At 38.5% G+C, this 13,101-nt stretch overlaps 1 pseudogene; it reads right to left on the bottom strand.

Annotated features, from left to right (window-relative positions):
• The window catches only part of LOC101558603 (60S ribosomal protein L5-like), a 36,808-nt pseudogene extending 23,964 nt beyond the window's left edge, over positions 1-12,844 (bottom strand).
• Positions 12,845-13,101: the final 257 nt, after the last annotated feature.

The raw sequence follows: 13,101 nt of genomic DNA, 5'->3' as shown, positions 1-13,101 counted from the left end.
CACATACTATGTTATCCTCCAGTTCCATCCAAGTTGCAGTAAACTGCAAGATCTCATTGGATGTCGGTTATTTTATCAGAACTTTGAAGATTACTCCATCATGTGGATTTATTGTTGCTTTTGAAAATCTGATATTACAAGGAGTACATCTCCTTTGGTATTACATTTAACCTCTTGCCTAAGTTTTTCCTGTAATCTTTTACATGTTATTTTGACTTTTAAAAATATGCCTGAGTCTGTGCTTTCTAAATTTCTGCCCTGAAATATTTTATTCCCAGTCAGTATTCTCAAACAGTAACATTTCCTTTGCCTTATATTGTATTTTTTAAAAGAAATATGGAACTCTAATTATAGATCTGATGTGTTATTTAATTCTATAAAACATTCTGCTATAGTTTTAATTTTAATTTTATTTATATATTATTTATTTATTTTTGCTTTTTGGGTCACACCCAGTGATGCTCAGGGGTTACTCCTGACTTTGCACTCAGGAATTACTCCTGGCGGTGCTTGGGGGACCATATGGGATGCCGGGGATCGAACCCGGGTCGGCCGCGTGCAAGGCAAATGCCCTACCCGCTGTGCTATCGCTCCGGCCCCGGCCATATAGTTTTAATTTTTAAATGTTTCTGTCTTGATTTCATGTAATTTTCTTTTTATTTTCATTTAGTGTAGTTTTTCTAATGTTGATTTTCCACGTTATCGGCTCTCTTTATAAATGTGTCTAATCTGTCATATAGCCTAACATGTTTTTATTTGCACTAACCATATTCTTCATCTTTAGAAGTACTGTGAAATTTAACATACCTGTCCTTAATTAATGGTCTGTTTTAGCTTTCTATTTTCTTTTAGCCATTTTTGTATTATTTATTTGAATTTGCATTATGATGTTCTATTATTTGATAATTCAGTATTCCTGTTCCATTTTTTACAGATTCTCATTCAATGTGTGTTGATTACTAAGAATTTAAGATTTTGGTTCATTATAAGCAATAGAATTGGGGAGTTGATCCCAGAACTCTTTGAAGGTGGGTGGATGGAGGAGAACTTTGGGACATTGCTGGAGGGAAGCAAATACTCTGGTGGTGGATGTGGCATTGAAACAACATATGCAGGAAATGATCATTAGCAGCTTTAGAAATCACAGTCCCTTAATAAAGTTGGGTAGAAACTGAGTTAATGACTTCCTACTGAAAAGTTCTGTCTGTGAATTGTAAATTAAGTCTATATCCTCCCAGCATTAAAATTTTCCACTGAACATGGGTATAGACACACAATGGAATATTACGCAGCTGCAAGGAATGATGAAATCATGCAATTTGCTCAATATGGTTGGAATTGCAAGATATTATGTTGAATGAAGGAAGCCAGAAGAAGAAAGACAAACACAGGATGATCTCACTTATCTGTGGTGTATAGATTATTGGATGAGGAAATTTACTTGATTAAAAGGGGGTGCCTGCATCACCCTTAACCCCAGTGTTTATAGAGAAGGACAGGAAAGGAAGTAAATCAAGTGGGGAAGAAGAGAATGGAAGATAATGAGTGAACAGGAAACTAGTGATATGGGTAGGTGGTACCACCATATATTCAAAATACAAACTCAACAAAACTTAAAATCATGAGATCTAAACTGCAACCACTGAAACTTTGTAATGTGTCTGTCAAGCTGACAGGTGGGCATGCGGTGGGAGTTGGGGTGGGGAGGAAATATGGGAGTAATGGTAAAGGTAAGTTGATACTGGTGGTGGGATGGTATTGAAACATTATATGCCTAAAATGACTATCATGAATCACACGAATCATGAAATCCTGTTGATCGTCGATTTCTCGAGTGGGCTCAGTAACCTCTCCATTCATCCTATCCCTGAGATTTTAGAAGCCTCTCTCCACTTGGTCTTCCCAACAATGCCGCATTGGAGGCTCTTTCAGGGTCAGGGGAATGAGATCAGCTTGTTACTGGCTTTAGCATATGAATACACCATGGGAAGCTTGCAAGGCTGTCCCAAGTGGGCAGGAAACTCAGTAGCTTGCTAGTTTCTCTCAGAGGGAGAAGTAGGTTATAAGCTTCTGGGAGTTCGCTTTTAAGTCTCTGAATGTTGGCCGTTGACGGGATTACACACACCTGGGTTCCTCTGCTGGTACTTCATGCGTGAGGCCTGTCCGAACATGTGGAGAGGGGCCTTGAGCAGGGCTGTGGCTAGGTTCTGGTGGTCTTTGGCTGCCAGGAGCTCTCCTCGGTGTGGGGAGGGAAGCTGGAGCCCATCCCCTCCGAGGGGCCCCGGGGAAGACAGCCAGGCATGCAGGCAAGAGACTCTCTTGAGTCTCTTGACTCGAATGACTCAAAATGACTATCAATAACTGTAAATCACAGTTCTTTAATAAAAAAGTTTCCATTATATTTCCTCTGCATTTAACTGCCCAGAAACAATATCTATATTAACATACCAGTAAGTGTCTAGGATTATGTCGAAAATAAATCTGAAGCTCAGATCCATATAAGGTTTATACTATTTACACATTTTTTTTTTTATTTTTTGGGTCACACTTGGCCATCCACAGGGATTACTCCTGGCTCTGCACTCAGGAATTAACCCCTGGCTTTGCTCAGGGAACCATATGGGATGCTGGGAATCGAACCCAGATCGACTGCTTGCAGGGCAAAGGCCCTACCTACTGTGCTATATCTCTACCCCCTATTTACACATTTTAAGGGGATCTTTTTCTACTTTTTCTCTGCACTCAGCACAGGACAGACACTTACTATCTGGAACTTTTTGTGTGTGTGTGAGTTTAAATTTTCATACAGGTTATGCATCAATCCAATGAAGGAATTGAAGTTCAAGGGCACTCTCTCATATACTTTATCTACTTTCCTTAGGTTTTTTATACTAGTACAAGAGACTAATTTATGAGGAAGACAACCATTTCCAGGAGATTTGTGTATTTTAAATTCTGTGTTTCTAGCAATAGTTATTTTTAGATATTCATAAAAACCCTTCACCATGTTTGCTTTATGTTGCTCAGTTACTCTTATCTATTGATAGTGAAAGAGCATTAGTCCTCATATGGATCAAACCAGTCAGAGTCAGATTTCCAGCTTTCTTTATAGAAAAAAATTATCTCGTACATGAAATATTATACAAAATATTATGCAGAATAGCATAAAAAAGGAAAAGTACTCAGGTGAGAGTGAATATAAAACAGAACATCTTCCTTTCCCCCTCCCTGTCTCTTTTGGATAATTCAAAGAGCACCTGTACTTTTTAAAGGAATATATACCTGTACTTTTGCAAAGTTCTATCATATGATAAATTTATTTTCATTATTTTCTGCTATTGGCACGGTGCAGGAAAAGTACATTGGAATTTGAATGAGATGCCCTTATGTCACAGATTTACATTTTTTTTCAGCATTAGGATCTTGTATAAACCTCTCAACATCTCTTGGACTCAGTTTTCTCATTTTAAAAACAAGCTAGTAGGGCCAGAGGCGTGGTACAGGAGGTAAGGTACTTGCCTTGTTTTCTTCATATTATTCTTTAAAGCTTAATTTGAACAATCACAGTAACTGTCACTGTCATCTCATTGCTCACCGATTTGCTCGAGTGGGCACCAGTAATGTCTACATTGTGAGACTTGTTACTGTTTTTCGCATATCGAATACGCCACAGGTAGCTTTCCAGGCTCTGCCATGTAGGTGGGATACTCTGGGTAGCTTGCTGGGCTGAGAGGGACAGAGGAATCGAACCAGGGTGGGCCACGTGCAAGACAAAGGCCTGCCCGCTGTGTTATTGCTCCAGTCCAAGTTGAACAATAAACTAGAAAATAAAATATATTTTTTGTAAAGAGGCTCATGCTTGGAATTTGAATAAGTTAACTGATTTGACTTAAGAAACTGAACTTGGGGGCCCAGAGAGGTAGTGCAGGAGTGTGGCACTTATTTTGCAGACTGCTGACTCTATGTGATCCCTGGCATTTCAAACAGTGCGCCAAGACCTTCCAAAAGTTATCTTGAGCACTGAACAGGAGTGAACCAACCACTGAGCACTGCTGGGCTTGGCCCGCCAACAAACAAGCAAACAAACAAAAAAAAATTTTTTTTGAAGCATTGTTAGTAAGGCAGCTTATACTAGGGTGATACATTACTAAGAGAGTATAGTTCCCTCAAACTTTGCAAGTGATTTCTTACTTCTTTTTCTATTTCTTTTCTTTTCTTTTCTTTCTTTTCTTCTTTTCTTTTCTTTTTTTGTTTCTTTCCTTTTCTTTTTTCTTTGCTTTGCTTTGTTTTGCTTTGCTTCTCTTTTCCTGTATTTTCTTTTCTTTCTTTTATCCCCTCCCCTCCCCTCCTCTCCTCTCCTTCCCTCTTATTTTCTTCTTTTCCCTTATTTTGTTTATTGGCCACTCTGGGTGATGCTCAAAGCCTACTCTTGGCTCTGAACTCACAGATCACTCTTGGCAGGGTTTGGGGACCGTATGGAGTGCCCAGGATAGAACCTGGTTGGCTGATTGAAGGACCCTGATCCTGCCAGGAGTATTCCAGGAGCAAGCCCTAAGCACTGACATGGGTGACCACTCAAAAATCGAATGTAAAGAAAACTATGAGATAATGTAACTAACCCTTTAGTTAAAGTTCATGAAATATAAATTAGCATAATTTCACACTAACTTTTCCCAAACAGACATGATATGGCCAGAAGGTTCATGGAATATTGCAAAATCTCTAGCCCTCAAAGAAATTTGATTTGAAATCGAGTCAAAACCACAGTGAGGTATTATGTCACACCTATTATAATGTTCACACACAGAGACACAAAAGGGTGTGGACAAAAGGAAATTCTGTGTACTATTTGTGGGAATGTAAATTGGTTTAGCCACTATAAAAACATGAATTAAAAAATTAAAATCCCAGCATTTGGACCCAGCATTTCTATTTGTGGGTAAATAGCCACAAGAAATAAAACCATTTCTTAAAGAACTGTCTCTATTCTTACAATCATAACATTATTAGTCACTTAGTCACTATGGCCCAAGACCAAGAATTAGCTAGCCCACGTGTGTCTATATATCTGAAGATCATATGATACATAAATATAGTGATATAAAAGGAAATACTGACATTTGCACCATATAGGAAGACATGGGAGCTATATGCTAAGTGAAATAACTCAGAAAAATGCAGGTACTGTTTGCTCTCACTTTTTGAAGATTCTAAAATTGACAAAGTCTGAAAAATGATAGAACGATAGCTTCCAGAATGGCAGAAAGTGGGAATTTTTGGCCCAACAGTATAAAGTTCCAGAAAAATAGATGAATAAGTTCTTGGAATATAATGTACAGCATGGTAATAATAGTAAGGAATACTCTTACATGTATTTGAAAGTTTCTAGGAGAATAAATCTTAATATTTCTCTCTCTCATACAAACACAAAAGTAACTATGCCAGTGATGGATATATTAAAATGACCGAAAATACTTTTGCAATATAGCAGTTTATAAGATCATCCCTTGGTCCACCTTAGACTTACACAATGTTAAAAGTAGATTATATCTTCAGAAAGCTAGGAAAAAGTGATACTTACTTACTTCATTGAGAAAAAGATACCGTGCTTGGAATTTAGCTAGGGAGCGATGAAGCATTTGTTCTTGTTTGTTCGTTTTTGTTCACAGCTGGCTGTGCTCAGTGGCTACTCTCAGATTAATGTTCAGGGTTTTGTTCTTGGCAGTGCTTTGTGATGCAAGTGGAGCTGGGAATTGAGCCTAGGACCTCACATGCCAGGCAAAAGCTGTACCACTGCGACATTAGCATGCATGTTTTTAATTGTTTGAAATTGAAAGGGGGAAGTGACACTATAATCACTTCTCCAGTTTTCAGATGGTGGGTAAGGTCCGTTTCAAAAATCAGAAAATAATATTTGATTGTATCTGCCTGGATTTTCAGGAGGAATAAGAATGAGCAGATTCCTCCCTAGAAGTGAATGCTATGTGAACAGAGAATAATTTATTTTTCTTGTAGTCTAACTTTATTTTCAGTTCATAATTTATTTCTGATTATATTCATATTTCACCCTCAAGAGTTCATTTAGATAAATATCTGAGAGTCTGCTTCAAAAATATACTTTGCTCTTATTTCCTCTTAAATATATTTTATATGGACAGAATTTAAGGGCCATTGTGTTTAGATCAGACATTTAATCCCAAGGAATGCGTAGCAAATGAGCAAAGGTACTGAGCCCCTATTACAATTCACATAAAGGGAAAACCATAATAATTGTACAATAGCACTTAGTGGGTTTTGTTTGTATTTGTTATTTGAAAATTGAGGACCATGGAGGTAGCTCAAAGGGCTGGAGTACCTGCCTATATGTACCAAACCCCTAAATTGATCCCAATTCCACATGGTCTTGGAGCACTGCCAGGTGGCTCTAATATCACCCAGGATCAATGGGTTAAAGGAGTACCCCATCACTGGGTCCAAATACTGATCATTTAGGCCACATAGTGGTCAAATATCTTTGAAAGTGCCTTTGCCATCATCCGTACCCCAAACATTTGCTGGAGAGACTCCCTAAAAATACAAAGAATATAAAATTAAACAAAAGTTCTAAAATCTTTATTATATGCATGTGAAATGAGAAAATAAATGCTATTTTACACAATTCATTCCAATACTTGAAGTTTGAAATAGTTCTTTGAAGGAAAACTAACAGGAAGATCAATGTGGCAATATTTTTCAAGGGTTTAAATGACACCAAAGATAAGTAAGATAAATTGCTTTTATTTCTCATGGGCTTTCCCCAGTTTTCAGTAGGAGATAATCCTTATCATTAGTGGCATTGAGCAATTGCTTTTAGATACATCCACGATCCTGGAATATGATGAAAATTTGATTTTTTTAATAGTAAGACAATAGGAAATATTTGCTAGCTAAACTTATCAGATCTATTTCAAATCAGAAAAGGTTTGATGCGTTTCTTTAAAAAGTATTCTTTCTGCTGATACCATTTTCACTGAAATGCCTGATTGGTTAAATAAAATATTTCCAGTTTCCATGGTGGCCTAAAATATGTAGAGAATCTCTTCTGACTGCTGATATGACATGTAATTATTTTTGCTATTGTTAACATGGTAAAATTTCCTTTTAGGGGCGGAATATTAGAAGAAATTTTCAGTGGCATGACTCATCATGAATGGACCTCAAAGGCATGAATGATATTTAGAATCTGTCAAATACTGCTAAAAACCCTTAAATTTCCCAGAAGTCCAAAGAGAAATGTTTAAATAAAAATGCAGGTTCAATCCTTGTCCTATAAAGCTATTTCATTTTGAATATCCTTTTCAGCTGGACGTAGTGCACATAGGTAAATGACTCGTGATAAATTAATATGGGGTTTGAGGGTCCAGAGATGAGGCTAATCAGTAGATCACTAGTCTTTTTTGTCTTTTTGGGTCACACCCAGCGATGCTCAGGGGTTACTCCTGGCTCTGTACTCAGGAATCACTCCTGGTGGTGCTTGAGGGGACCATATGGGATGCCAAGGATCAAACCCGGGTCGGCCATGTGCAAGGCAAATGCCCTACCTGCTGTACGATACCTCCAGCCCCTAGTTCACTGGTCTTGAATGTGTGAGATCTTGGGTCTGATTCAAGGTCTTGCACACTGTCACTGTCATCTCGTTGCTCATCGATTTGCTTGAGCAGGTACCAGGGTACCAGTAATGTCTCCATTGTGAGACTTGTTAATGTTTTTGGCATATTGAATACACCATGGTAGCTTGCCAGGCTCTGCTGTGAGGGTGAGATACTCTTGGTAGCTTGCTGGGCTCTCCGAGAGGGGTGGAAGAATCAAACCCGGGTCAGCCGCAAATGCCCTGCCCGCTTTGCTATCACTCCAGCACAGAAAATAAAATAAAATATAAAATATACATTTACTGAGTGCCCCTTCTGGGTTTTCTCTCACCATGGTTCTCTTTGGGTAAGTACCTTATTTATTGGTATCATTTTCATTGTAGCTTCCTCTACCCAATGTTTATGGAATTTAAATATTTTTTCTAATGTATAAAAGATAAGTAGTATACTTATTTAGAATCCAAAACTATTCTTTTTTCATATTTTTATTTTTATTTTATTTTAATTTTTTTTGGATCACCATGAAATACTGTTACAAAGTTTGTTCATGGTTGGGTTTCATTCACACAATGTTCCCATACCCATCCCTTCACCAGAATACATTTATCATCACCAATGTCTCCAATCTCCCTCCTGCCACCCCCACTCCTGCCCCAGCCTGTCTCAATGGCAGGCACTTTTCTTCTTTCTCTGTCTCTTTACTTCTGGGTATTATGCTTTGCAATATAGGTACTGACAGGTTATCATCCAAGACTATTCCTGTATCAAAGACTTGTTTGCATTGCATTGACCTCCTGTATTCTCTTTTCAAACTTGACATATATCTCTTTTCCTAATAATAATCAGTGTACAGTGAGCCTTCATTTGCTGCCATCAATAGCTTATTGGAAATGGTGGCTTTAAGTGTATGAAGTGTCCTTGAACATTTTGTACAGAGCCAGCTGAGATTTTTTTCTCATCAATATTTAAGATGTTGATTAAATGACATTATTTGAGGATTTGCTGTACTTGTATCTGTCTGTTTTTTGTTTTCTGAGTTAAGGACAACTTGAAAGTTGGGAATGAATTTTTAGTGCATTTAGGCCGACCCGGGTTCGATTCCTCTGTCCCACTCGGAGAGCCCGGCAAGCTACCGAGAGTATCTTGCCCGCACGGCAGAGCTTGGCAAGCTACCCGTGTCTTATTTGATATGCCAAAAACAGTAACAACAAGTCTCACAATGGAGACATTACTGGTGCCTGCTCGAGCAAATCGATGAGCAACGGGATGACAGTGATACAGTGATACAGTGATAGGAGAGAATTCTGATAAATAAGGAGAAGTAAACTTTTTGTATATTTGTCACTTGCTACTTTGAAAGGGCTTTGGTTTTCCTATGATTTGTTGCTGTTGTTGCTCATTTGTTTTTGTTTTGCTTTTTTCCCGGCTATTTGTTTTTGCAACTCTTCCTTAAAAAGCTTACAATACCCCCTGAGTCTCGTACTTCTCATCTGTACCTCCTGCCAGTGCTCTTCCCTCTTAGATACTGCCTAGAATCTTCAGATTCCTGTTGGGAATTCCCAGATTTCTATTTGTTGAGACTAGATTGAGCCAACAATCTGGTTGTTGAAGGAAAAGGAACAGAAGGTAGGAAGAAAACGCAATCCAGAAAAGGAGAAGGGGGAAGAAAACACAAGTTGTCAGCTCAAGCAGAGAAATTTCATCAGTCACAGAGACTTGTTAAAACTAATGTAAGGAGTAAAGTTCCCAGAGAGTTAGTATATCTCTCATATAACTCTTCACTCATATGAGAGATAAAAATCTTCTTAGAGCATGTGCAGGATTTTACCCCTGAGATATTTGGCAGGCAAAGTTTTGTCTTGGTCAACCTTACTCTGATGATATATATACATACATGTATATACCCATGTATGTATGTGTACAGCACTGTAGCACTATTGTCCCATTGTTCATTGATTTGCTCGAGTGGGCACCAGTAACGTCTCCATTGTGAGATTTGTTGTTACTGTTTTTGACATATCGAATATGCCACAGGTAGCTTGCCAGGCTATACTCTCAGTAGCTTGCCAGGCTCTCTGAGAGGGATGGAGGAATCGAACCCGAGTTGGCTGCGTGCAAGGCAAACGCCCTACCCACTATGCTATCACTCCAGTCCATGTATGTGTGTGTGTGTATATATATATATACACACTCTTTTGTATATATGTATGTATATATATACTGTTTTTACATATGTATATGGATGTATGTGTGTATATATATACACATATATACATATATATACACTGTTTTTGGCATGTTGAATACACCACAGGTAACTTGCCATGTGGGCAGGATACTTTCGGTAACTTGCTGAGCTCTCCGAGAGGGACAGAGGAATCGAACCCAGGTCAGTGTGTATACACACACACACACACACACACACACACACACGTGTGTGTGTCTATACTGGATTGGGGCCACACTCAGCAGTGCCCAGGGACTATCACAGGCTCTGTATTCAAAGGATGAGTCCCTTGACCCATCTCCACTGCTTCCTGATGCTTAATATTATAGAAATAATTAATATTTCTGATGCTTATATATTTTTATACTTACATATTTTATTTTTATTTTAAATATTTTGTTTTATTTTAAATATTTTATTTAATTTATATGTATATATTTATATAATTTTATAAATATATAATGATTCAAATGAATTGCATATATATGATTCAAATTATATATTTATGTATAACATAGAAATATAGAAATACATGATTCAAATTAATTTTTCAAAATTTTTAATAAACCATGATTTCTTTAGGTTTAAAGAGTCAAGTGAGTTTATATTTTTATTTGAGGCTTCTTCAGCTCTTTTTTGATGTCCAATGAGAGCTAGACTGCTATGTTAAGGATGATGTGTTCACATTTCTTACTACTTTCTTACTACTGCTATATAGGAAATCTAGCCTAAGAGATTGTTATTATTATTATCATCACCATTGGCTCAAGAAATGTTTATTGAGTGTCTACCACTGGCTAGGTAATGCATGGTTATGGTAATGAGAAGTAAATATAAGGTAATGTTAGGTTATGGTAATGAGAAGTAAATATAAGAGGTAAATAAATGCATAATATGTCAGAGGCAATAGATGCTACAAAATAAAATAAATCAGGGCAAATTGATCAGGTGTGTAGTCCTGGGAGCCTGTAGCAATATTGGACATATTGGACAGGGTGTTGCTGATCTGGCTTCTTTGGTGAGATGACATTTGAAGTGCAAGAAGTCAAGAATAAAGCCACATAGTCTTCTTGAAGAACATACCAGATAGAGAGAACCGTTAAGTGCAAAAGCCTCAGGGGAGAACACAGCCTGTCTGAGAAGTAGTAACAGCAGGGGAGTGAGCTGTAGGATGACTGGTAGGAGATGGTCTCAGAGAGCAGATCGGGACAATCCTAAATTCTTTGACGCTTGCCCCAGATTGCAGAGGAGTGCTGTGGCTGCTGGAAAGGAGACTGGAGAGAATGAAAGAAGAATCAGGTGGGAGGCTACTGAAAACAATCCAGGTGGGAGATAGTCATGTTTTAAGTCATAGTAGAAGTCCCTGAGTTGGTAAGAAGTTGTCAGATTCTTGAAGATAGAGCCAACAGGGTAGCCTAATGCTCTGGATGGGGGAGTCACGGATGACTTGAACCTGAGTCATTAGAAGAATAGAAGTTGTACTGATAGGGATAGCAACCCCTCTCTGAGGAGCAGATTTTGTGGCTAGCAGGATGTCAGATGCAAGAACATAAAACACACAATGTATTTTTTTACTTTAAAATCTGAACAATTCTTGCAGGCTTTGATTCTGGCATGAGAGTCTTAGATTAATCTGCTGAGAATTTCTTTGGAAAAATATGTTTTCTCTCTTTGAGACAATGAGAAAGATTTTCATTCATCATAACTAAGTGGAACAATAAACTGAAGTTGGTCATGATCAAATGTGAAATCTCCATAGTCAGTCTGTGTATACATCTGTCTCATACGTTTCATCTCCTTGAACAACGGGGGTGATTTGGTGGTGTATGATGCAAGCAAGCATATGGTTAATGTAAATAGTGTACTGATTATCTGAAACTTAAAAATTATGGGCTTAAATGAAATGAATGGTAGGTACTTACTTACAAGGGTCTGAGTATTATTAAGTTGTAAGTAGTTTAGATCAAGTACTGAAGAATCTTTTTTTCTCCACATGTGCAATTGGAATTGTGAATTTGGACTCGTACTTCACACAGTGGTTTGAAACTCACTCAGCTCAATGATTAACTTGTCCTTATTAAAACTGAACCATCATAAGATGGAGCTAATCACAAAGTTTCCCCAGAATAGTAGACCATATACCCGTACAATTAATATTTGACCAGGAAGGATCCATCCTGGCCTCCTCAGACACACCGGTCAAGGTCTTCACTATCCTAAGCCTGTGCTGAGCAAATACTCCTTCACATCCCCCTCCCCAAATACCACGAAGGCCTAAATTAGGAAATAGCATTTTAAGAATAACAGGCTTCCATCAAGAGGTGAAGACTCTCTGGCCATCCGCCTCAACAGAGCAATCTTGTGTCTAAACATAGAAGCAATTTTCGGGCCTCTTTTAGGGCAGGGAGACAATTACTGCCCAAACAAATAAGGCAGTGTCTCTACCTCAGGCGCTGAGGGAATGCCGTCTGGGCCAGGGCTAGCGCTGGGGCCGCCACATGTCAGCTTGACTGGATCGCTCTAGACTAAGGACTCTCTTGATTGTCTTCAAATAGTTTAAGTGCATCACTTAATTGATGGATTAGCTAACTAAAACAGAATGTGAGACCCAAGAGGCTTGCCATGTGCTTCCCACCCATTTGCCCTGCAACAAAAACGTACTGTATTCAGCAGAGAACGAGGTTTCATGGTGAGTGGTAACAGCATTTGAAGCTTGAACCCATCAGTTTCCAGTTGTCTCAACATACCATTTAGATTCCCCCTTCAGATCTCTCTGAGCATCAGTCGGGGATATGAGATTCGTGATCTTCTCTCTGATTATGTTAGAACTCCATGCACTGAATAGGGGTGGGTTTTCTTAAATCGTTTCATTGAGCTGTTGGATTGTAGGTGTTGTGGACCCTTTATTAGCTACCTGCATCCAGTTCCTTCCAATCCTCCGTGCTCAGCCCTCACCTTGATGAAATGACTCTTGGACCTTGTTCTTCATCTCTTCACATCCACAGCAACTTCCACGGATGAATTTTAAGAAAATATAATCCTGTTCTCAAGATGCTCTCATCTTCTTCACCCTGGCCCTTTCTCTGTTTTCATTTGATGTCCCTTGACTCTGGAAAGCCTCCATGTTCTCCCTCCTCTGCTTTTGCTGCTGAGCTCCAAAGCAAATCACGATGATTATGTCATTTCTGGGTGCAGCCTCGACTTTGTAGCGTCATGCCATCTTCACATTTGGTGACTGACTTCATT

Source organism: Sorex araneus, chromosome 1 (assembly GCF_027595985.1).
Source record: "Sorex araneus isolate mSorAra2 chromosome 1, mSorAra2.pri, whole genome shotgun sequence".
Classification (NCBI taxonomy): domain Eukaryota; kingdom Metazoa; phylum Chordata; class Mammalia; order Eulipotyphla; family Soricidae; genus Sorex; species Sorex araneus.
The sequence above is the reverse complement of the archived record's forward strand: the minus strand, read 5'-3'. Positions and strand labels throughout refer to the sequence as shown.